The 20,282-nt window shown below is 47.0% G+C and overlaps 1 pseudogene across 1 annotated transcript in view; it reads left to right on the top strand.

The window, feature by feature from the left end:
- Positions 1-4,786: 4,786 nt before the first annotated feature.
- LOC148517348 (uncharacterized) overlaps positions 4,787-20,282 on the top strand; it is a 165,208-nt pseudogene continuing 149,712 nt past the window's right edge. The window contains exons 1-4 of the transcript XR_015879298.1: positions 4,787-4,860; positions 4,916-5,010; positions 14,954-15,065; positions 17,468-17,542. The product of XR_015879298.1 is annotated as an uncharacterized LOC148517348 (transcript). The remainder of the gene's footprint in view (positions 4,861-4,915; positions 5,011-14,953; positions 15,066-17,467; positions 17,543-20,282) is intronic.

Here is a 20,282-nt window from a genome sequence, read left to right as displayed (position 1 = left end):
GGTATGCATAGCGCAATATACATACACTTTTGGCTCCCTACACCTTGAGAGTTAGATGAAAGACGTATTAGCGGAAGGTGTGTGCAGTAAAGGCTTACATGTGAGTATGCCCCCGGAGATGTAGGCCGTATATCCACAATGCTTATTCTGAAGGATAAAACATGAGGCTCCCAAAATCATGGTGTGTAGATACAAACTGATATCAATGACGATCGGCATATATGTGTATCCGATGCAAAAAAAAAATTAATAGATTAAATAAATAAATAACTTTTAAGAAGGTGCTACTGTACAGTGGGCCTGGTACAGCAAGGAACGCACGGATGTGTACGCACGCACCCAGCAGCAGCGAGAATATGCTAATCAATGCATATGCACGGAGACCGCAGCACAAGGAGCAGACACCCAGCAAAACATAAAGCTGCCCACCTATGCCGTGATTGACAATGTAAACATCGGGAACATCGAGTGTCATCGAAGCTGCGTGTAAGATAAGGGTAGACCTGAACCTGCCGCAGGACTTAAGAGATCCCTGCAGGCAAAGAGGTGCCCGGCTGCGTGTGGCGCCACTGAGATTAATTTATGCACGCCCCTGTAATGGAGTGCGAACACACAGGCACGCCTGCGTTCGGCCAACCACCCCCCTGTCACCACCCACAAATGGCACTTCCTGTCAATCCACATTGAAGTTCTCTGCGGCCTCCCTGCGTACTTTGAGAGAGCCCTTACCGTACTCAGCAACCTGTTCACGCACGCGCAATGCGATGTGCGCAGATCGCAAACATTGGCTCGCACCGTGCGTTCTCTCACTTGCGTTGCTTGCTTAATCAGGCCCAGTGTTCTTTAATCATTTAATTTAATGTAGCTTCCCCCATATAAGAGATACCAGCGTTGTTATTCTCTTCTGCTGACTATATGCCCATTGTTTTCCTATCCGTTACATTCCTAATATATTTTTGTGGTCCATGAACACCATAATGTTACATTTTCTGTTTGGAATTTTTTATATTTCATGTCTTTTTTTTTTTTTCACCAATACATTTTTATTCATTATATGGAAAAATTATGGGGGTACAGAAAAAAAAGAAGGGAACAACAATGGGGGAAAGAAAAAGGAAAACATAAGGGAAATAAGGAAACAGGTTATCAACAGGCATCAGACAATCAATAAATCTGAATATTTGCAAAATAAGTAGGTCAAACATCGGAATCTTCCTATGAAAGGTTCATTTAAGTTAAAGGGAGGGGAGGGACTCCTTGGGGAGCATTGTGCTTGGTGGTGCCCCTTTACCTTCTGTAATGTATAAATGCCATGAGAACCACTTCACAAGAGGGTAGGAAGGGGCCATAGAATAAGAAACCTCTCTGGTCTGCATTTCAAAATGAAATTGGGTTTTAGATATAACTTTATAAAATGGTAGAGGGGAAGGAGATTTCCAATGCTGAGCTATAATGGCCCTAGCGGAGATTAAAATATGACCAAGAACATAGCGAGGATATTTGGGAACGTTAGTCTGGGATTAAAGTGAGATATAAATCATCTTTTATAAGAGTAAAAACGTCTGACCAGAAAGGTCGCAAAACAGGGCAGTACCAAAAAACATGGAATATAGGAGCTCATTCAGACCCGCTCGCTCTTATGCAGTCCATGTTAAGCAGCTGCGCATGCGCACGCTTCGCACTGAACGTGCGCGAACTATTCAGAGCGATCGGAATCCGATCGCTCACCAAGCAAAGACAGCCCACTGTAATGAATGACAGGAGAGGCCGTTTGTGGCTGGTAACAGGGGCAGGACACTAATAACGGGGGAGTGGAGGTGCGAATGCTGGCATGCCTGAGTTTAGCAACGCTGTTTCTAAGGCATGCATAATTAACAGACAGCGTCATAGTACACGTCAGCAGCCTTTTTTTTACACAGAAATCCTCACAGTGCTATAGTGACGGCAGTTAATAGTAGCAGAGTAGAATGGTGACAGCAGGTAGTAGTAGCAGAGTAGTATGGTGACAGCAGGTAGTAGTAGCAGAGTAGTATGGTGATAGCAGGTAGTAGTAGCAGAGTAGTATGGTGATAGCAGATAGTAGTAGCAGAGTAGTATGGTGACAGCAGTTAGTAGTAGCAGAGTAGTATGATGATAGCAGATAGTAGCAGAGTAGTATGGTGACAGTTGATAGTAGTAACAGAGTAGTATGATGACAGCAGCCTTTTTTTTACACAGAAATCCTCACAGTGCTATAGTGATGGCAGTTAATAGTAGCAGAGTAGAATGGTGACAGCAGGTAGTAGTAGCAGAGTAGTATGGTGACAGCAGGTAGTAGTAGCAGAGTAGTATGGTGACAGCAGATAGTAGTAGCAGAGTAGTATGGTGACAGCAGGTAGTAGTAGCAGAGTAGTATGCTGATAGCAGATAGTAGTAGCAGAGTAGTATGGTGACAGCAGGTAGTAGTAGCAGAGTAGTATGGTGATAGCAGATAGTAGTAGCAGAGTAGTATGGTGACAGCAGATAGTAGTAGCAGAGTAGTATGATGATAGCAGATAGTAGCAGAGTAGTATGGTGACAGTTGATAGTAGTAGTAGAGTAGTACGGTGACAGCAGATAGTAGTAACAGAGTAGTATAATGACAGCAGATAGTAGCAGAGTAGTATGCTGACAGCAGATAGTAGTAACAGAGTAGTATGATGACAGCAGATAGTAGCAGAGTAGTATGGTGACAGTTGATAGTAGTAGTAGAGTAATATGGTGACAGCAGGTAGTAGTAGCAGAGTAGTATGGTGACAGCAGGTAGTAGTAGCAGAGTAGTATGGTGACAGCAGGTAGTAGTAGCCGAGTAGTATGGTGACAGCAGATAGTAGTAGCAGAGTAGTATGGTGACAGCAGGTAGTAGTAGCAGAGTAGTATGGTGATAGCAGATAGTAGCAGAGTAGTATGGTGACAGTTGATAGTAGTAGTAGAGTAGTACGGTGACAGCAGATAGTAGTAACAGCAGATAGTAGTAACAGAGTAGTACGGTGACAGCAGGTAGTAGTAGCAGAGTAGTATGGTGACAGCAGGTAGTAGTAGCAGAGTAGTATGATGACAGCAGATAGTAGCAGAGTAGTACGGTGACAGCAGATAGTAGTAACAGAGTAATAAGGTGACAGCAGATAGTAGCAGAGTAAAGCTGTCACATATATACATAGTAGAATGTGCTTAGTGCAGTAGTCCTCCAGATGAGAAATTAAACCCAGGTGCACATGTATTTGCCAAGTTACTGATGGTACTGTGGGCCTGATTCAGCTTTGGGAATAGAATAAGATATAGCAGGCAACTGTGAACCAGGACAAACCATGTTGCAATGCAAGGGGTGCAAATACATACATTTTACTTTGCATGCAGGGTAAATACTGGCTGCTTTTGCATGTAGCCCACTAATGCTGCACAGCTTTATTATTACACTGTAATTTAGATGACAGATTGGACATCCCCCTCCCAAATCTAATTCTCTCTGCACATTTTGCATCTGTCTCACCTGCAGTGCAGTATGGTTTCACCAAGATGATCAGTTACGTGCTATATCTTACTCAATTCCCAAAGCTGAATCAAGCCCTGTGTGTGTAACAGAGGTGTTGATGCTGGTGGTGGTTAGTCCACATGTGGTATGCTTAACCAGTTGTTAGATTTACTGTAATCTGGCTGAACAGCAAGTAACAATTGACACAGGGATATCACAGGTGTAACAGCGGTAGGCAATCGGTGTGGATGGAATATAAAAGTTTGGAGCTTAGGTTAATGCTGGGTGTTGTAGTGTGCATTGAGCGTGAGCTGGGTGAATGCTTAGGCAGATATATTGGTGGTGGTATAGGGTACTTGCGGTTATGTTTGGTCACTGAAATAGCTCTGGCTAGCTGGAGTGAGAGTCTCAGAGGATGCAATGGAGTAAAGATGTATGGAGACTCCTTGCATGTGCAGTAGCAGCACATTCTGACTAAGGGTCTGATTCAGACCAGGTCGCAAGCGCTGAGCGCTCGCAACCGGGTCGATGGTGGCCCAGAGTGCATGCGCGCGATGGAGCCGGCTCCGTTGTGTACATGCGCGAGACCCAGATAGCGACGGGCACTCCGTCGCTCCGGGTCTCGCACCAAAGGGGGCGTGCTGTCGATGTTGAGTGACAGCACGCCCCTTTGGTGGGCGGGCCGGGGTGGTGGCTGCCCAGACGGAGGCGTTCCCATGAGAACACTTACCATCTGGGGGTGGCCCCACTGACATCACAAGTGATGTCAGTGGGAGAGATTTCGGCTGTTAGAGCCAAAATCTCTCTGGGGCTTGCGGCCACGAGACCCTACCACAAGGGTCTCGTCGCAAGCCCGATGGTTGCGATGGTCTTGACCATCATCATGGCCGCTCGCTATAGCTGTGGGTGGTCACCCACAGCTATGCGAGCGGCCAGGAGGCCGCTCTAAAAAAAAAAAAAGACCGGCCCTGATTCAGAGCGAGCGCTCTGTCAGAGCAACTGGCTCTGAATCAGGCCCTGAGCTCCAGTGAGTGAGTGCACTCCTTCCAACAATAATAACAATTCCTCAGTAATAAATATCAAGTATGTCTTTAAAACAAGTTACCCTGTACTATGAAACATTTATTTTGTTTATTTAGAATGTTAATAACATGAGCCCAGTGATTCATGTTTCAGGGTATGCAGAAAAGTGTTATTTATTTCTGCAAGCATCATCCATTCTCTCAGCAATGTCACCCTGGCTACACATACCTGAGGATCAGTCACGTACTGTAGATAAGTGTGTCTCCTCCTACAGCCTGCTCTGTTAGCAACTCAGTGTTGTTAGAGAAAGGTGTACTGGCAGCAGCATGCTTCACGCTAATGATAAGGTAATGTATATTCTCTAATAACCACTCTTACCATGCACTGATCTTGTGTCATTAGAATGCATTTATATATACGCAGGGGGAACAGAGGAGGTTTCATCGTGTGGCCACCAATATAAAGCATGTATGTGGGATGCTGCTCAGCGTTAAAAGGTAGGCAAAGAGAATAATGAATGTCATTCACAATTTAATATTATTTAGGGGTGTCACTACATATAATACAAAGCACATAAGATGATGGTAGTTTCTGACCACCACCTTTTCTTTAACCCGTCCACTATTTATATATGTGATCAATTGCCCTGTGCACAGCTGTTACCTAAATGGATCTATTTACTATAAACATATATGAATATCTTGCCATATTGTTAATATAATATATGTGTGTTTTATTGTGCTTTGGATAACTCTTATGTTCATTTGTATTGAATTTGTTGTTCTCCTAACAATAACTATTTAAAAAAAAAGAAAAAGATGATGATGATGATGATGATGATGATGATAGTTGAAGTTTTGGGATAATGGGCCTGATACAGCTTGGATCGCAGTTGCTAATATGCACGCAGTCGGCCGATTTATGCGTTGTGCGTATGCATCGCAGTGTGTGTGCGCGAACATTCCACTGCGATTGGGACTACGACTTCCGACACTATGCATACCCATTGCAGAGTGTTTGACAGGATGTACCGTTTGGGGGTGGTGATGGGGGTTGGTCAGCGAAACACAGGAATGCCAGTGCATTTTAACACTGTTGCATGGGCACGTATAAATTATCCACTGCGATGCCATAAGCAGCTTGTGTACTCACTGCGTGTGCTGAAGTTAGCAATTCCTGAGTAAGGTCAGAGCTTGTGCAAGTGTGCGTGAGGCTGCGATGGTACTCCATGTTACCGATGGTTTTGCAGTCTTGCTAAGTATTGTGTGTAAGGTAAGGTGGGCTTCTTTATGTGTGCTGTGACTGCGTGCGTAATCGCTAATGCATTCGCAGTTGCGATCTGTAATGAATCAGGCCCATTATGCGATTTGAAATAATGTAAGTGTAATCTGTCCTTCTCCAGCTGTGGTGGAACCAGAAAGTGGCAGGACATGCTGAGCCTTGTCATTTCATCACAGCTGCCTAAGGCATGTCCGTATTGCCAGCTATGCAGAATCAGAACATTTTATTTTTGCCTGGACTGTTTTGGAGACCTTAAGTATTACTTTCAATATTTAACACTAATGGTGCTCCTGTAGTATATATGAAATCGGTATGTAATACCGCCGGCCGCATGGCTGGCAGTTCGAATCCCGGCAGCGTCAGTCTGACAGAGGAACAGATCCCGGCAGCGGCAGCCCGACAGCGCTGGAAATCCCGATCGTCCCCAGGTAAGTACTAACTAACCTAACCTTCCCCCCTAAACCTAACCCTCCCTTAGGGTTGCCTAACCCTAACCTCTCCCCCAAGTGCCTAAACCTAACCCCCGCCCTTCCCCGCTGACTAAACCTAAGTCTCCCCCCGAGGGTGCCTAACCCTAACCTCCCCCTGGGGGTGCTTAATCCTAACCCCCCCTCCCCCTAGCCTATCCTTAACCTCCCCCGGGGATGCCTAACCCTAACCCTCCCCCCCCCTAGCCTAACCCTAACCTCCCGGGGGGGTGCCTAACCCTAAGTCCCCCCCTGGGTGCGCTAAACCTAACCCTCCCCCCCCACGGCTGTCCGCTCGCAGCGCCCGGCATCCCTTCGATCGGGATGCTGGGCGCCGGTCTCCCGGCTTTGGTAAAATGAGCGGCGTCCACATCTAGACGCCGGTCATTTCACCCCCGCCGGGATATGACAGTCGGGGAGCCGGCTGTTGGTATAATGTCAGTCGGCTTCCCGATTGCATCCCGTATATATATACCTGGCTAACTGTAATGGTCTATGGCCCTAATTCAGATTTGGGAATAGAGTATACCCCTTTCACATGGCAATGCTGGGTCAACAAAAGAGAAGGAGCGCTATATAGCTGATTAAAAATACCTTAATCCACAGCAGCTGACTCAAGAGATAACAGTCCAAACCCCTCCGAAACAAACAGATGTATATATACAACACTGAGGGCCTTATTCAGAGCCGGACGCTCTGACCAGAGCGCTCGCTCTGAATCAGGGCCCTCCTACCTAAACTTGGAGCGGCCTCTTGGACGCTCGCATAGCTGTGGATTACCACCCACAGCTTATGCGAGCATCCATGACGATGGTCGCGATGGTCAAGACCATCGCGACCATCGGGCTTGCGATGAGACCCTGTGGTAGGGTCTCGGTGACCGCAAGCCCTGGAGTGATTTTGGCTCTATCAGAGCCAAAATCACTCCCACTGACATCACTAGTGATGTCAGTGGGGCTGGACCCAGACGGTAGGCGTTCCCATGGGAATGCCTCTGTCTGGCAGCCACGCCCCCGGCATGCCCGCCAAAGGGGGCGTGCTGTCAATCAACATCGACAGCACGCCCCCTTCAGTGTGAGACCTGGAGCGACAGCTTCCCTGTCGCTCCCCGGGTCTCGCGCATGCGCACGACGGAGCTCCATCCATCGTGCGCATGCGCATTAGGGCACCATCGACCCACTTGCGAGCGCTCATCGCTCGCGAGCGGGTCTGAATCAGGCCCTGAGTCTGCACTAAGGATTAAGGCCCTCATTCAGAGCCACTCGCTAGCGGCAGTACGCTCGTTCCGAGCGATGTTCGCACATCTGCGCATGCGTACGGTTTTTAGTACGCATGCGCGAACCAGTCAGTGCGGCCGAAAATCGTTGGTACGCAATATAGCGAGGGCCTGCTATTTTGAGTGACAGAATGAGGCATATGTGGGTGGTAACAGGGGAAGGTGCTTGAAAACGGGGAGTGGAGATCCGAACGCAGCCGTGCTTAAAGGTCAAAACGGGCGTTTTAAGGGAGTGCATAATTAATACAGCAGCGTCATTGACCACGTCACTTGGTTTTTTTTAACTCAGAACTGCTCGCAAAATAGCGGTTGAAAACACCAACCACAAGAATAGCGAGCAGTTCATACGCTGTACGATGTACTCGATTAATCTAATAAATAGCGGACATGACGTATGGTGCGTGCGGCCAGGGGGCGTTTTTATCAAAAAAACGAGCGTATGTTTTGCTCGCTCGTTCAGACTTAGAGGTGGGAACAGACTGCAATTTGCGAACGGATCATTTGAATAGCCACCCCTTGTTTTTGAACGAACGACCACAAATAGCGAACGGCTCTGAATCAGGCCCTAATTGCACAATTCCCATAAGATGTAAAAAATTTATAGAATTTATTAAATACAATACACAAACATTAATGACTGCAGTCAAATAAATATTTTACATACTAGTCAATACAATATAACCGGTTCACAACCCATAAAAAACGTGCTTATGTTAGATATTTAAATTCCAATTGGAACATATATGTAAGGGCTAGAGGACTGTCTGAGCCTCATATGAGATGCCCTACTGATAGATATAAATTTGACAAAAGTACCTCTAAAGGAGGTACCTCTCCTTAGCGCAGACTCAGCGTTGTATACAATGCTGGGTCACACCCGGTTCACATGTCCATCCTGGGTAAAACCTGGCTGAGACCCCTTTCAGACTGGCAGCCTGACCCGGCTTATTGCCGACGATGATGTCACCGCCATCACGTGCTGAGCCGGTGCTTGGAGATGAGGTCATCTCCAAGCACCGGCTCTTCCTATGCTGTGAACGGGACCCGGGTTACCCGTTCAGACTGCATCGCAAGCCGGGTTGAACCCATGTTCAATCCTGCTAATTACCAGGGTTGAAATACTGGCTTATTTCAACCTGGCCCTTTCACACTGCACAGTAACCCTGGTTGCTGCGTGTTCATGTGCAATAACCCAGGTTATTGCTTGTAGTGTGAAAGGGTAAGATAGAGCAAGTAACTGTGTACGTGGACAAACCATGCTGCAATACAAGGGGTGCAAATACATAAATTTTTAAATACTGGCAGCTTTTGCATGTAACCCACAAATGTTGGGCAACTTTATTTTTACACTAGAATTTATATTTCAATTTGGACACACCCAAATCTAGATAGCAGTAGCAGAGTAGTACGGTGACAGAAGACAGTAGTAGCAGAGTAGTACGGTGACAACAGATAGTAGTATAGTGACAGCAGATAGTAGTAGCAGAGTAATATGGTGACAGCATGTAGTAGCAGAGTAATATGGTGACAACATGTAGTAGCAGAGTAATATGGTGACAGCATGTAGTAGCAGTCAGTGGCGGGCTGGGCCGGGGGTCAGGGTGCCATGTGCTCCCCGGGCCGCAGCGTCATGCGGGCCGCGGGCAGTCTGTGTCACTGTGACACAGACTGCACCGCGTGTGTAGCGCTGACCGGACTAATGGGGACACTATATAAGGGGCTTACTACTGGGGACACAAGGGGCACTGCACAGGGGGGACCACTACTGGGGGCACTGTATAAGGGGCACTGCATAGAGGGATCACTACTGGGGCCACTCCTGGAGGCCTGCATAAGGGATCCTCTCCTGGGGCACAGGGGGGCACTGCATATGGGCACCACGACGGGGCTGTTCCTAATCTTTATTTTTACTTTACATTAATCCCATATGGACCCGCCTCCTCCCTGGAACACTTGAGGGGGGGGGGGCGCCGTAGTACGCATGTTCTTTGGGCACCCTGGCTACACGCTACCCCTCTGCCAGGGCCGCCTGCATGCATTTGCCCCCCAGGCTAAAAGTTGCCAGCCAGCCCCTGAGCAGAGGAATATGGTGACAGCAGATAGTAGTATAGTGACAGCAGATAGCAGTAGCAGAGTAATATGGTGACAGCATGTAGTAGTAGTAGCAGAGTAATATGGTGACAGCAGATAGTAGTAGCAGAGTAGTACAGTGACCACAGATAGTAGTATAGTGACAGCAGATAATAGTAACAAAGTGATATGGTGACAGCAAGTAGTAGTAGCAGAGTAATATGGTGACAGCAGATAGTAGTAGCAGAGTAGTATAGTGACAGCAGATAGTAGTAGCAGAGTAGTATGGTGACAGCAGGTAGTAGTAGCAGAGTAGTATAGTGACAGCAGATAGTAGTAGCAGAGTAATATGGTGACAGCAGATAGTAGTAGCAGAGTAATATGGTGACAGCAGGTAGTAGTAGCAGAGTAGTATAGTGACAGCAGATAGCAGTAGCGCACGCAGGGGGGGTTTCTGAGTCCCCAGAAACCCCCCCTGAGGGACCAAATTTTTTTTTCAGAGACAGAGACAGCCTTGTCTCCGTCTCTGCACCAGTTGCAGGCCACCCTCCACGATCGGAGCTGCCCGTACACTGCCTTATAGTCCTCCCAGAGGGAGCGTGGCAGTGGGAGAGAGAACGAGGATCACCCAGCAGTCCTGCACTTAGAAGGAGGTCCGCAGCAGAGCAGAGGCAGACACTCTGATTGAGAACTGGGCCACCTCCGGGGATGCAGTGAAGTAAAGGGATGACAGCAGCTGTGAAACTAAAGGTACAGGGGTGTTTTGGGGCTTGAGGGGGCACACTGGTATATTAGTAGCCCTGGTAGCGTTCTTTATAATAAGTGTAATCGGGTCCATGTGCGGGGAAGCTAAACGCAGCAAATTCAAAAGTGCAGTGTGTGTTCCTGTGACTGACTGAGTAACACAGGCAGCCTGCACTCCTCACCCCTACACTGCTCCAGGGTCCCGTTCAGCCCGACAAGCTGACTCGTGATGATTAACTCCTTGGATGCAGGAAGTAAGTAAATTGTGCAGAGAGGTGTGTAAAAGAGTGTGTGCTGTGTGTGTATGCTGCGTGCTGTGTGTGACAGGGTGCGTGCTGTGTGTGACAGGGTGCATACTGTGTGTGACAGGGTGTGTCCTGTGTGTGACAGGGTGCATATTGTGTGTGACAGGGTGCATATTGTGTGTGACAGGGTGTATACTGTGTGTGACAGGGTGCATACTGTGTGTGACAGGGTGTGTGCTGTGTGTGACAGTGTGTGCTGCGTGCTGTGTGTGTGTGCTGCTGATGTTTGTGACAGGGTCTGCTGTGTGTGACATGGTGCATACTGTGTGTGTGTTCTGCTGCTATGTGTGACAGGGTCTGCTGTGTGTGACATGGTGCATACTGTGTGTGTGTTCTGCTGCTATGTGTGACAGGGTCTGCTGTGTGTGACATGGTGCATACTGTGTGTGTGTGTTTTGCTGCTATGTGTGACAGGGTCTGCTGTGTGTGACGGTGCATACTGTGTGTGACGGTGCATACTGTGTGTGACAGGGTCTGCTGTGTGTGACGGTGCATACTATGTGTGACGGTCTGCTGTGTGTGACAGGGTGCATACTGTGTGTGACGGTCTGCTGTGTGTGACAGGGTGCATGCTGTGTGTGACAGGGTGCGTGCTGTGTGTGACAGGGTGCGTCTTGTGTGTGACAGGGTGTGTGCTGTGTGTGACAGGGTGCATACTGTGTGTGACGGTCTGCTGTGTGTGACAGGTTGCATGCTGTGTGTGATAGGGTGCGTGCTGTGTGTGACAGGGTGCGTGCTGTGTGTGACAGGGTGCATACTGTGTGTGACGGTCTGCTGTGTGTGACAGGGTGCATGCTGTTTGTGACAGTCTGCTGTGTGTGACAGGGTGCATGCTGTGTGTGACAGGGTGCGTGCTGTGTGTGACAGGGTGCATGCTGTGTGTGACAGGGTGTGTGCTGCGTGTGACAGGGTGCATGCTGTGTGTGACGGTCTGCTGTGTGTGACAGGGTGCATGCTGTGTGTGACAGGGTGCGTGCTGTGTGTGACAGAGTGCGTCTTGTGTGTGACAGGGTGTGTGCTGTGTGTGACAGGGTGCATACTGTGTGTGACGGTCTGCTGTGTGTGACAGGTTGAATGCTGTGTGTGATAGGGTGCGTGCTGTGTGTGACAGGGTGCGTGCTGTGTGTGACAGGGTGCATACTGTGTGTGACGGTCTGCTGTGTGTGACAGGGTGCATGCTGTTTGTGACAGTCTGCTGTGTGTGACAGGGTGCATGCTGTGTGTGACAGGGTGCGTGCTGTGTGTGACAGGGTGCATGCTGTGTGTGACAGGGTGTGTGCTGCGTGCTGTGTGTGACAGGGTGCATACTGTGTGTGACAGAGTGTGTGCTGCGTGTGACAGGGTGCATGCTGTGTGTGACAGAGTGTGTGCTGTGTGTGACAGGGTGCATACTGTGTGTGACAGAGTGTGTGCTGTGTGTGACAGGGTGCATACTGTGTGTGACAGGGTGTGTGCTGCGTGCTGTGTGTGACAGGGTGCATGCTGTGTGTGACAGGGTGCATACTGTGTGTGACAGAGTGTGTGCTGTCTGTGACAGGGTGCATACTGTGTGTGACAGGGTGTGTGCTGCGTGTGACAGGGTGCATACTGTGTGTGACAGAGTGTGTGCTGCGTGTGACAGGGTGCATACTGTGTGTGACAGAGTGTGTGCTGCGTGTGACAGGGTGCATACTATGTGTGACAGAGTGTGTGCTGCATGTGACAGGGTGCGTACTGTGTGTGACAGAGTGTGTGCTGCATGCTATGTGTGACAGGGTGCATACTGTGTGTGACAGAGTGTGTGCTGCGTGCTGTGTGTGACAGGGTGTGTGCTGCGTGCTGTGTGTGTGATATACATACACACAAATATATATGTAGTTGTAGTTGCTTTTTTTTTTAATCAACCGTTTGGAAACCCCCCTATAAAATTCCTGCGTTTGCCCCTGGATAGTAGTAGCAGAGTAGTATGGTGACAGCAGGTAGTAGTAGTAGCAGAGTAGTATAGTGACAGCAGATAGTAGTAGCAGAGTAGTATAGTGACAGCAGGTAGTAGTAGCAGAGTAGTATAGTGACAGCAGATAGTAGTAGCATAGTAATATGGTGACAGCAGATAGTAGTAGCAGAGTAATATGGTGACAGCAGGTAGTAGTAGTAGCAGAGTAGTATAGTGACAGCAGATAGTAGTAGCAGAGTAATATGGTGACAGCAGGTAGTAGTAGCAGAGTAGTATAGTGACAGCAGATAGCAGTAGCAGAGTAATATGGTGACAGCAGATAGTAGTAGCAGAGTAATATGGTGACAGCAGGTAGTAGTAGTAGCAGAGTAGTATAGTGACAGCAGATAGTAGTAGCAGAGTAATATGGTGACTGCAGATAGTAGTAGCAATTGAACAATTGATTGCCCAATATATCTGCCAGTGTGTACCCAGCATAACTAGTAAAATAAGGAGCCATTCAAGATTGGCAGAACTGTGATCTGCAAATCACTGCAAAATATCTGTAATGTATGGGCGCAGATTGTTGGATTGGGGAATCTTTAAATTGGGGGAAATAAAATCACAGAATCTGTGAATTATTATATATATTTTTTGCTGATGTATGGGCCCCTTTACTCTATTCAGAAATCTGAATCAGGCCCTATATCTGGCACTCAATATTTCTGTCTCTCTACTGAAAATAGACAATTTTCAGTGCTCTGCATTAATTAAGCATATATGAAATGGGCGTTATAGTACTTTACATAAAATGTTTATTGTTGTACAGTAAGACAAAAATAACTTCTTTGAAATGTGCTGTTTTGATTTTTGATATTTAAAATCTATTCTGTGTTATTCTTATTTATTCTAATTTTAATGTTCATTATGTGGTATTGGTTACTTTTTAGCATGCAGGTAATAATGTACATTTTATATTATATTTGTCATGTTATGTTTATATTGAAGTAATACTATCCCATAGCTGGTCCTGGTGTGGAAGAATGTTGGGGACCCCAGAGAATGAGGCCAGAAAGGCAAATAAGATCTTGTTATAACTTGTAATAAACATAAGCAGATATTAGCCACTTACAACTTCTTACTAATTAAAGATTTATTGCTTATTTTATTTCAATTAATGTACGTGTTGCATGCTGCAGGGTTTCTGCAAATTAACTCTACCAAGTTCTTCAGTGGTTGGGAGAGACCTGGATTATCATGTTGTCTCCCTTATAAACTCCTTTGCTACCCATCATGCACTACAACCAGGGGCGTAGCCCAAACTTTGTGGGACCCATAGCAACATTTTGAAGGAGTCCCTGTCTCAATGCTTCTAAAGTCACCTTTCCACAGCAGTTAATTCTTTTTAAATTTTAAACCCCATAATAGTGCCCTAGTTCATTTTCTGAACCATAGTAGTCCAAGTTACAATTATTAGTAGTTTGGTTCCTTAGTTAGAGCCCTAGTTAATTTTATACCCCATAGTAGTGTCTTAGTTATTGTTATGCCCCATAGTAGTGGCCTAGTTTACATTATGTCACATTATAGGGCAGCTAATACACATTATGCCACACAGTACCCCCAATTCACATTGTGCCATAAAGTGTCCCAAGTTCATATTATGTCACATTACAGTGCCCCCTGTTCACATTAAGCCAAACTATAGTGCCTCCAGCTCATATTGTGCCACATTACTATGGCCTTCATTTCATATTATGCCACCTTACAGTAACCCCAGTTTATTTTATGCCACACTATAGTGCTTAGACTTCATATTGTGCCACATTATAGTGCCCTCCAGTTCATATTATACCACATTACAATGAGCAGGTCAGATTATGCCAAACTTCAGTGCCCTCCAGTTCAGATTATCCCACATTACAATGCCCCCTTACCATCATAACATCCACTACACAAACCTCGCACTGAAAATGGAATGTCACCCCAATTAGGCTGGGTAACAGGTCGGGCACAATTGCTTAGCAGGCAAGTCGGGGAAATTGGTATGGTACAGTATATAATCTGGGTCCAGGGCCCACTAAGCCTCCGGGCCCCATTGCAATGGCACCTCCTGCACCCACTATAGCTGCGCCCATGACTACAATTTAACAGACATGTCTTAACTTCCACCATGTCACATCTGTGTAATAGATACAAAGGCATTGTACCATAGCTGTCTACTGTCAGAAAATGCCCTCTGCGTAATGTGTATTATTTATCTGCATGTTAGATGCCATTTTTACCATCTGTTCCTCTTTTGACATACTAGGCCCAGGTGTAATGTAACCTATTTTAGTGGGTCCCATACACATAGACTATTTAATCTTATTTTCTCTCTATTTATAGATACATAGGAAGAAACAGCGTTATGGAATGGGCGATGTTCCACCTTCATATGCAGATACACAGCAGAAGAGATCTTCTCTTCAACATCAGCAGCTTCTCCAAAAACAATATGGTTTGTACAGGCCTGTTAGTAATAGCAGTACATATGTGTAATATACTCGTATACATATTACATTAGCATGTTTTCTCCAATGCTCCATGGCAGACCCTACAATGGGTCAGCTCCCTTCTATATAGGTAGAGACAGGTAGTAAAAGATCCCCCCTTGGATGTATATAATGGAGTGCCTCCACTTCCCCTGTGTCGTTTCCTGTCTTTTGCTAGGCAGCAGGCAGGCAGGCAGGCAGGCAGGCATTATTTATATGTATTATACCATTCTCCTGCTGCAAGCCAAAGACAGGCACGCTAACCCAGGTATGTCAGTTTGCTTCCTTTTGGTGCAGTTCTGTATATTCAAACATTCCATGTCTGTACATAGGGCCTGATTCAGACCCGGTCGCAAGTGTGAGCGCTCGCAACCGGGTCGATGGTGGCCCGCAGCGCATGTGCACGACGGAGCCGGCTCCGTTGTGCACATGCGCGAGACCCGGCTAGCGACGGGCAATCCGTCGCTCTGGGTCTTGCACCAAAGGGGGCGAGCTGCCTATGTTGAGTGACAGCTTGCCCCCTTTGGTGGGCAGGCCGGGGGGGTGGCTGCCCAAACGGAGGCATTCCCTTGAGAATGCCTGCCATTTGGGGGCGGCCCCCCTGACATCACAAGTGATGTCAGTGGAGAGATTCCGGCTCTATTAGAACCGAAATCTCTCTGGGGCTTGCGGCCAAGAGACCCTACCACAAGGGTCTCGTCGCTAGCCCGATGGTCGCGATGGTTTAGACCATCGCGACCATCAACCTGGCCGGTCGCTATAGCTGTGGGTGGTCACCCACAGCTATGCGAGCTGCCAGGAGGCCGCACACAAAAAAAACAAAAAACGCCCTGATTCAGAGCGAGCGCTGTGTCAGAGCATCCAGCTCTGAATCAGGGCCATAAAGCGGTGATTCTGGGTATGTACATGCACAATGTCAATTAGAGGCACCAGGACAGAATGGCTAGACCAGTGGTCACCAATCTTAATTGAGGTGTGAGTTACTTTAGAAAAATGAAACCTTCTACAGAGCTACAAAACTTGTAATGCATTTAATTATTACAGTAATATCGTTGTAGCTTGTAAAAAAAATATTAAATGACTCGACAGTACTGCAGCTAGGTGAGCTACCAAAATTAAGACCGTGAGCTACTGGTTGGAGACCATTGGGCTAGACTAATAGCAGTGGAGAAGTTGCCCAGAGCAGTTAAACTGACTGAACAATCACATATTTTCCTGCATCATGTATTGTTGTAAAATAATATGTGGAGCTCTGTTGGATTTAACCTGTGGAACACATAGCCAACCCAGACTGTCCCTGCACCAATGGCACCTATCTACAGAGTATTCAATACATGACAGGTTTATGCAACTGTGAAATGCTGAAAAGTAATCTTAAAAAGAATATGAAAAGATTCATTTGTTTAGCTGCTCTAAATTCATAGTACAGGGTGAGTCTCCCATATCCAAAATGCTTGGGACCAGGGGTATTTTGGATATCGGAATATTCCGTATTTCGGAATATTTGGATATGGGAGACTCAACCTGTATATATTTGGTAAAAAGTGACTGCACGTACCTTAACCATTCATTGTAGTCAGGGCCAAAACTAGGATCTTTGTCACCCGGGCCAAGGCAGTAATTTGGTGCCCCTCCCCCAAAAACAAAGAGGGTATTCTTCTGAAAAGGGGTGTGGTTTTGTGATACAGTAATATCTCTTACACATTATGCCACACTAAGTAATGCCCCTTATAACACATTATGCCACACAATAATGCCCTTTATCCATTATGCCACACAGTAGTACCCCTTATACACGTTATACCGCACAGTAGTACCCCTTATACACGTTACGCCACACAGTAGAGCCCCATATACACATTACACCACAGTAGAGCCGCTTATACACTTATGCCATGGTAGAGCCCCTCCACCTCATTCCTCCTCATCATCATTTCCCCTCATCATCCTTCCTCCTTCTCATCGTTCCTCCCCCCCCAGGTGTGTACCTTTTGATGTTGTGCGGCTGTGCCCAGTAGCAGCCACGGAATGGCTCCTATGCCCAGCGGAAGTCAAGATGGAGAGCGTGTCCGAGCTCAGGGGCAGGCAGCTGCAGCACTGCCCGCTGTAATGTATAAGAAAGAGCTGGGTGCGCCGCTACTATTATACATTCCGGCAGACAAGGCGCATACACAGGTGGAGGAGGCTGGTACCATCCTAGCTACAGCTGTGCCCCCAGTGCTCCCTTAAATCCGACGCCCGGGCATGTACCCCCCCTAGCCCTCCCCTAGTTGCGGATTTGTTGTAGTTATGCTTGTTTACTTATGTGCAATGTAGTGACAAAATAGATCATTATATTAGCTGTTTTGTTTCTTTTTTGTTATTGCAGAGGAAGGATTTTGAAAAACTAAAACTCCTGTTATCTTTTCGTCCAAAAGAAAGAACGCAGGAAATCCTCAGACAGGTAGAATAATAGCCTTATGTTTGTTCTAGTAGTATGGATTTACTATTATGAAAGCTAATGCTGTGCTTCAATTACTCATGCATGTCATTCGTGATTAAGCTAACTCAATAAATTGTACTTCTAATCACCTGACTTGTGCTCCTGATCTGACACACCTGCCTTGTATAAACAACCAGCAGGGAGGGAGGCGCAGAGTGTTTAGCATCTGTAATCTTCTGTTCACAAGTAAATAAAACTACATTCAGGTTTATTTGAGATCGCATAATTACCAATCAGATGTCAGATTTCACTAGTATGACAGCGGACATATAATTGATTGGTATGAATGAATTATACATAACACAATTTGGGGCCTATTCATTAACAAATAAAATTCTCGGGAGGTAATTAACGGAGGAATTCATCATTCCTCCTCTCCATAAGTATCTATTCCGAAAAGCTGTCAGTGTTGCGATGACAGTTTTCGAAAAATAGATACTTTGCCCTGCCGACTCTATCTTACCACAGCTGTAATCAGTGCTGCGCATGCGCTGTTACATCCGTAAAAACAGCACATGCACAACACTGCCTACAGCTGCGGTAATTCTGTCCCCCCTCTGCTCACCCCCCCCTCCCTGTCCCCCACATACCTAGCCGCTGCAGCCGCCTCCGTCTGCTGTGCTGACAGTATGTTCTCCCGGCAGAGCACACTAAAGTTTAGAAAATTTATTTATTTTTTTTCTAAACTTTACTGTGTTCTGCCGAGAGAACACAGGGCCTGATTCAGAGCTGCTCGTAAGCAGCCGCTCGTTCGCTCCGAGCGATGTTCGCACATCTGCGCATGCGTATGGGTCGTAATGCGCATGCGCCAACCAGTCAGTGCGGTCGGAAAACGTGTGTTCGCAAAATAGCGAGTGCCTGCTAATTTGAGTGACAGGATGAGGCGTTTGTGGGTGGTAACAGGGGAAGGTGCTTGAAATCGGGGAGTGGAGATCCGAACGCAGGCGTGCCAAACGGTCAAAACGGGCGTTTTAAGGGTGTGCATAATTAACAAAGCAGCGTCATCGACCACGTCACTTGGTTGTTTCTTAGCCTGAACTGTTCGCATGATTGCGGTAGGAAAATCCAACCACAAGCACTGCGAGCAGTTCAGACGCCTTTCGATGTACTCGATTAATCTAATAAATAGCGGAGATGATGTATGATGCGAGCGGCCAGGGGGTGTCTTTACAAAATAGCGAGCGCATGTTTTGTTCGCTCGCTCAGACATAGAGGCGTCAACAGACCGCAAAGAGCGAGCGCTCAATTTAAATAGCCGGCCCCTTTTTCTGAATGAGCGAGCGCAAATAGCGTCCGGCTCTGAATCAGGCCCACAGTGTCAGCACAGCAGACGGAGCCTGAGAAGCAACCAGAGTGACGGAGGGAGCCGGCAGAGGACATGCCCAGCTGACAGCAGGTAAGTGTAACCCGCTGTATGCCACCTCACAGTGGCGTATAGTAACTCCATAAAATTCCGAAAATACATAATTTTCAGAATTTGATGATTAGACTAATTTCTATATCCCCATACTAATTTATGGGGAGTGTGGAAATTAACGCAGGTGGACTTAACCAGGAGATATCGGTGATATCTCCTATGTTCAGTGTCTTCATGAATACTAAAATAACGGTAATTAAGGAAATGTCCTTAAAAATTTTATTTTAGTGTTGATGAATAGGCCCCTTTATGCTTTATTTTTATTGCTGTACAAGTCAAAAACAATGGATGCTGGTTTTAATAATATAGGGGTCAATTTATTAAGCTTTGTTAGGAGATAAAGTGAACGGAGATAAGGTACCAGCCAATCAGCTCCTAACTGCCATTTTTCAAACACAGCCTGTGACATGGCAGTTAGGAGCTGATTGGCTGGTACCTTATCACCGTTCACTTTATCTCCTAACACAGCTTAGTAAATTGACCCCATATTGTTAACAAAATCTCTATAGTGTAGTTAATGTGGACCAATGCTTATGAAAGAGGGTGGGATGCTCTAACATAGTGCAGTACTTACCACCAGACACTGCATTCGTACTGATCGCATATGCACTAATATATGCGATCAGTACAGCAAAGGACAGCTCTTCCAATAAGAGCTGTCCTTTGCGATCCGCACCGCCCCGTGTACTTCCGGGTTTATGACCCGGGAGTCCATCTGCACATGCGCAGAGTGGCGCGGCGGCCGCAGGGCATGCTGGGAGGGATCCGATCGGATCCCTCATACCAGTGCGATCCGGTAGAAGCCCAAAGGCTTCTATAGGGTAATGCCAGCAAAGTAGTAGTATGCCCCCCAGTAGTAGTGCCCCCATTAGCTAGCCCCCAGTAGTAGTGCCCCCATTAGCAGGCCCCCAGTAGTAGTATGACCCCAGTAGTAGTATTGCCCCCATTAGCATGCCCCCCAGTAGTATGCCCCCCATAGCAGGCACTCAGTAGTAGTGCCCCCATTAGCATGCCCCCAGTAGTAGTATGCTCCCCAGTAGCAGTGCCCCCATTAGCATGCCCCCCAGTAGCAGTGCCCCCAGTAGCATGCCCCCCAGTAGCATGCCCCCCAGTAGTAGTGCCCCCATTAGCATGCCCCCAGTACTAGTAGTATGCCCCCCAGTAGCAGTGCCCCCATTAGCATGCCCCCCTGTAGTATGCCCCCCATAGCAGGCACCCAGTAGTAGTGCCCCCATTAGCAGGCCCCCAATAGTAGTATGCCCCCCAGTAGCAGTGCCCCCAGTA

Source organism: Taudactylus pleione, unplaced genomic scaffold (assembly GCF_031769625.1).
Source record: "Taudactylus pleione unplaced genomic scaffold, aTauple2 ptg000218l, whole genome shotgun sequence".
Taxonomy (NCBI): domain Eukaryota; kingdom Metazoa; phylum Chordata; class Amphibia; order Anura; family Myobatrachidae; genus Taudactylus; species Taudactylus pleione.
This window is presented reverse-complemented; position numbering and strand designations above follow the sequence as displayed.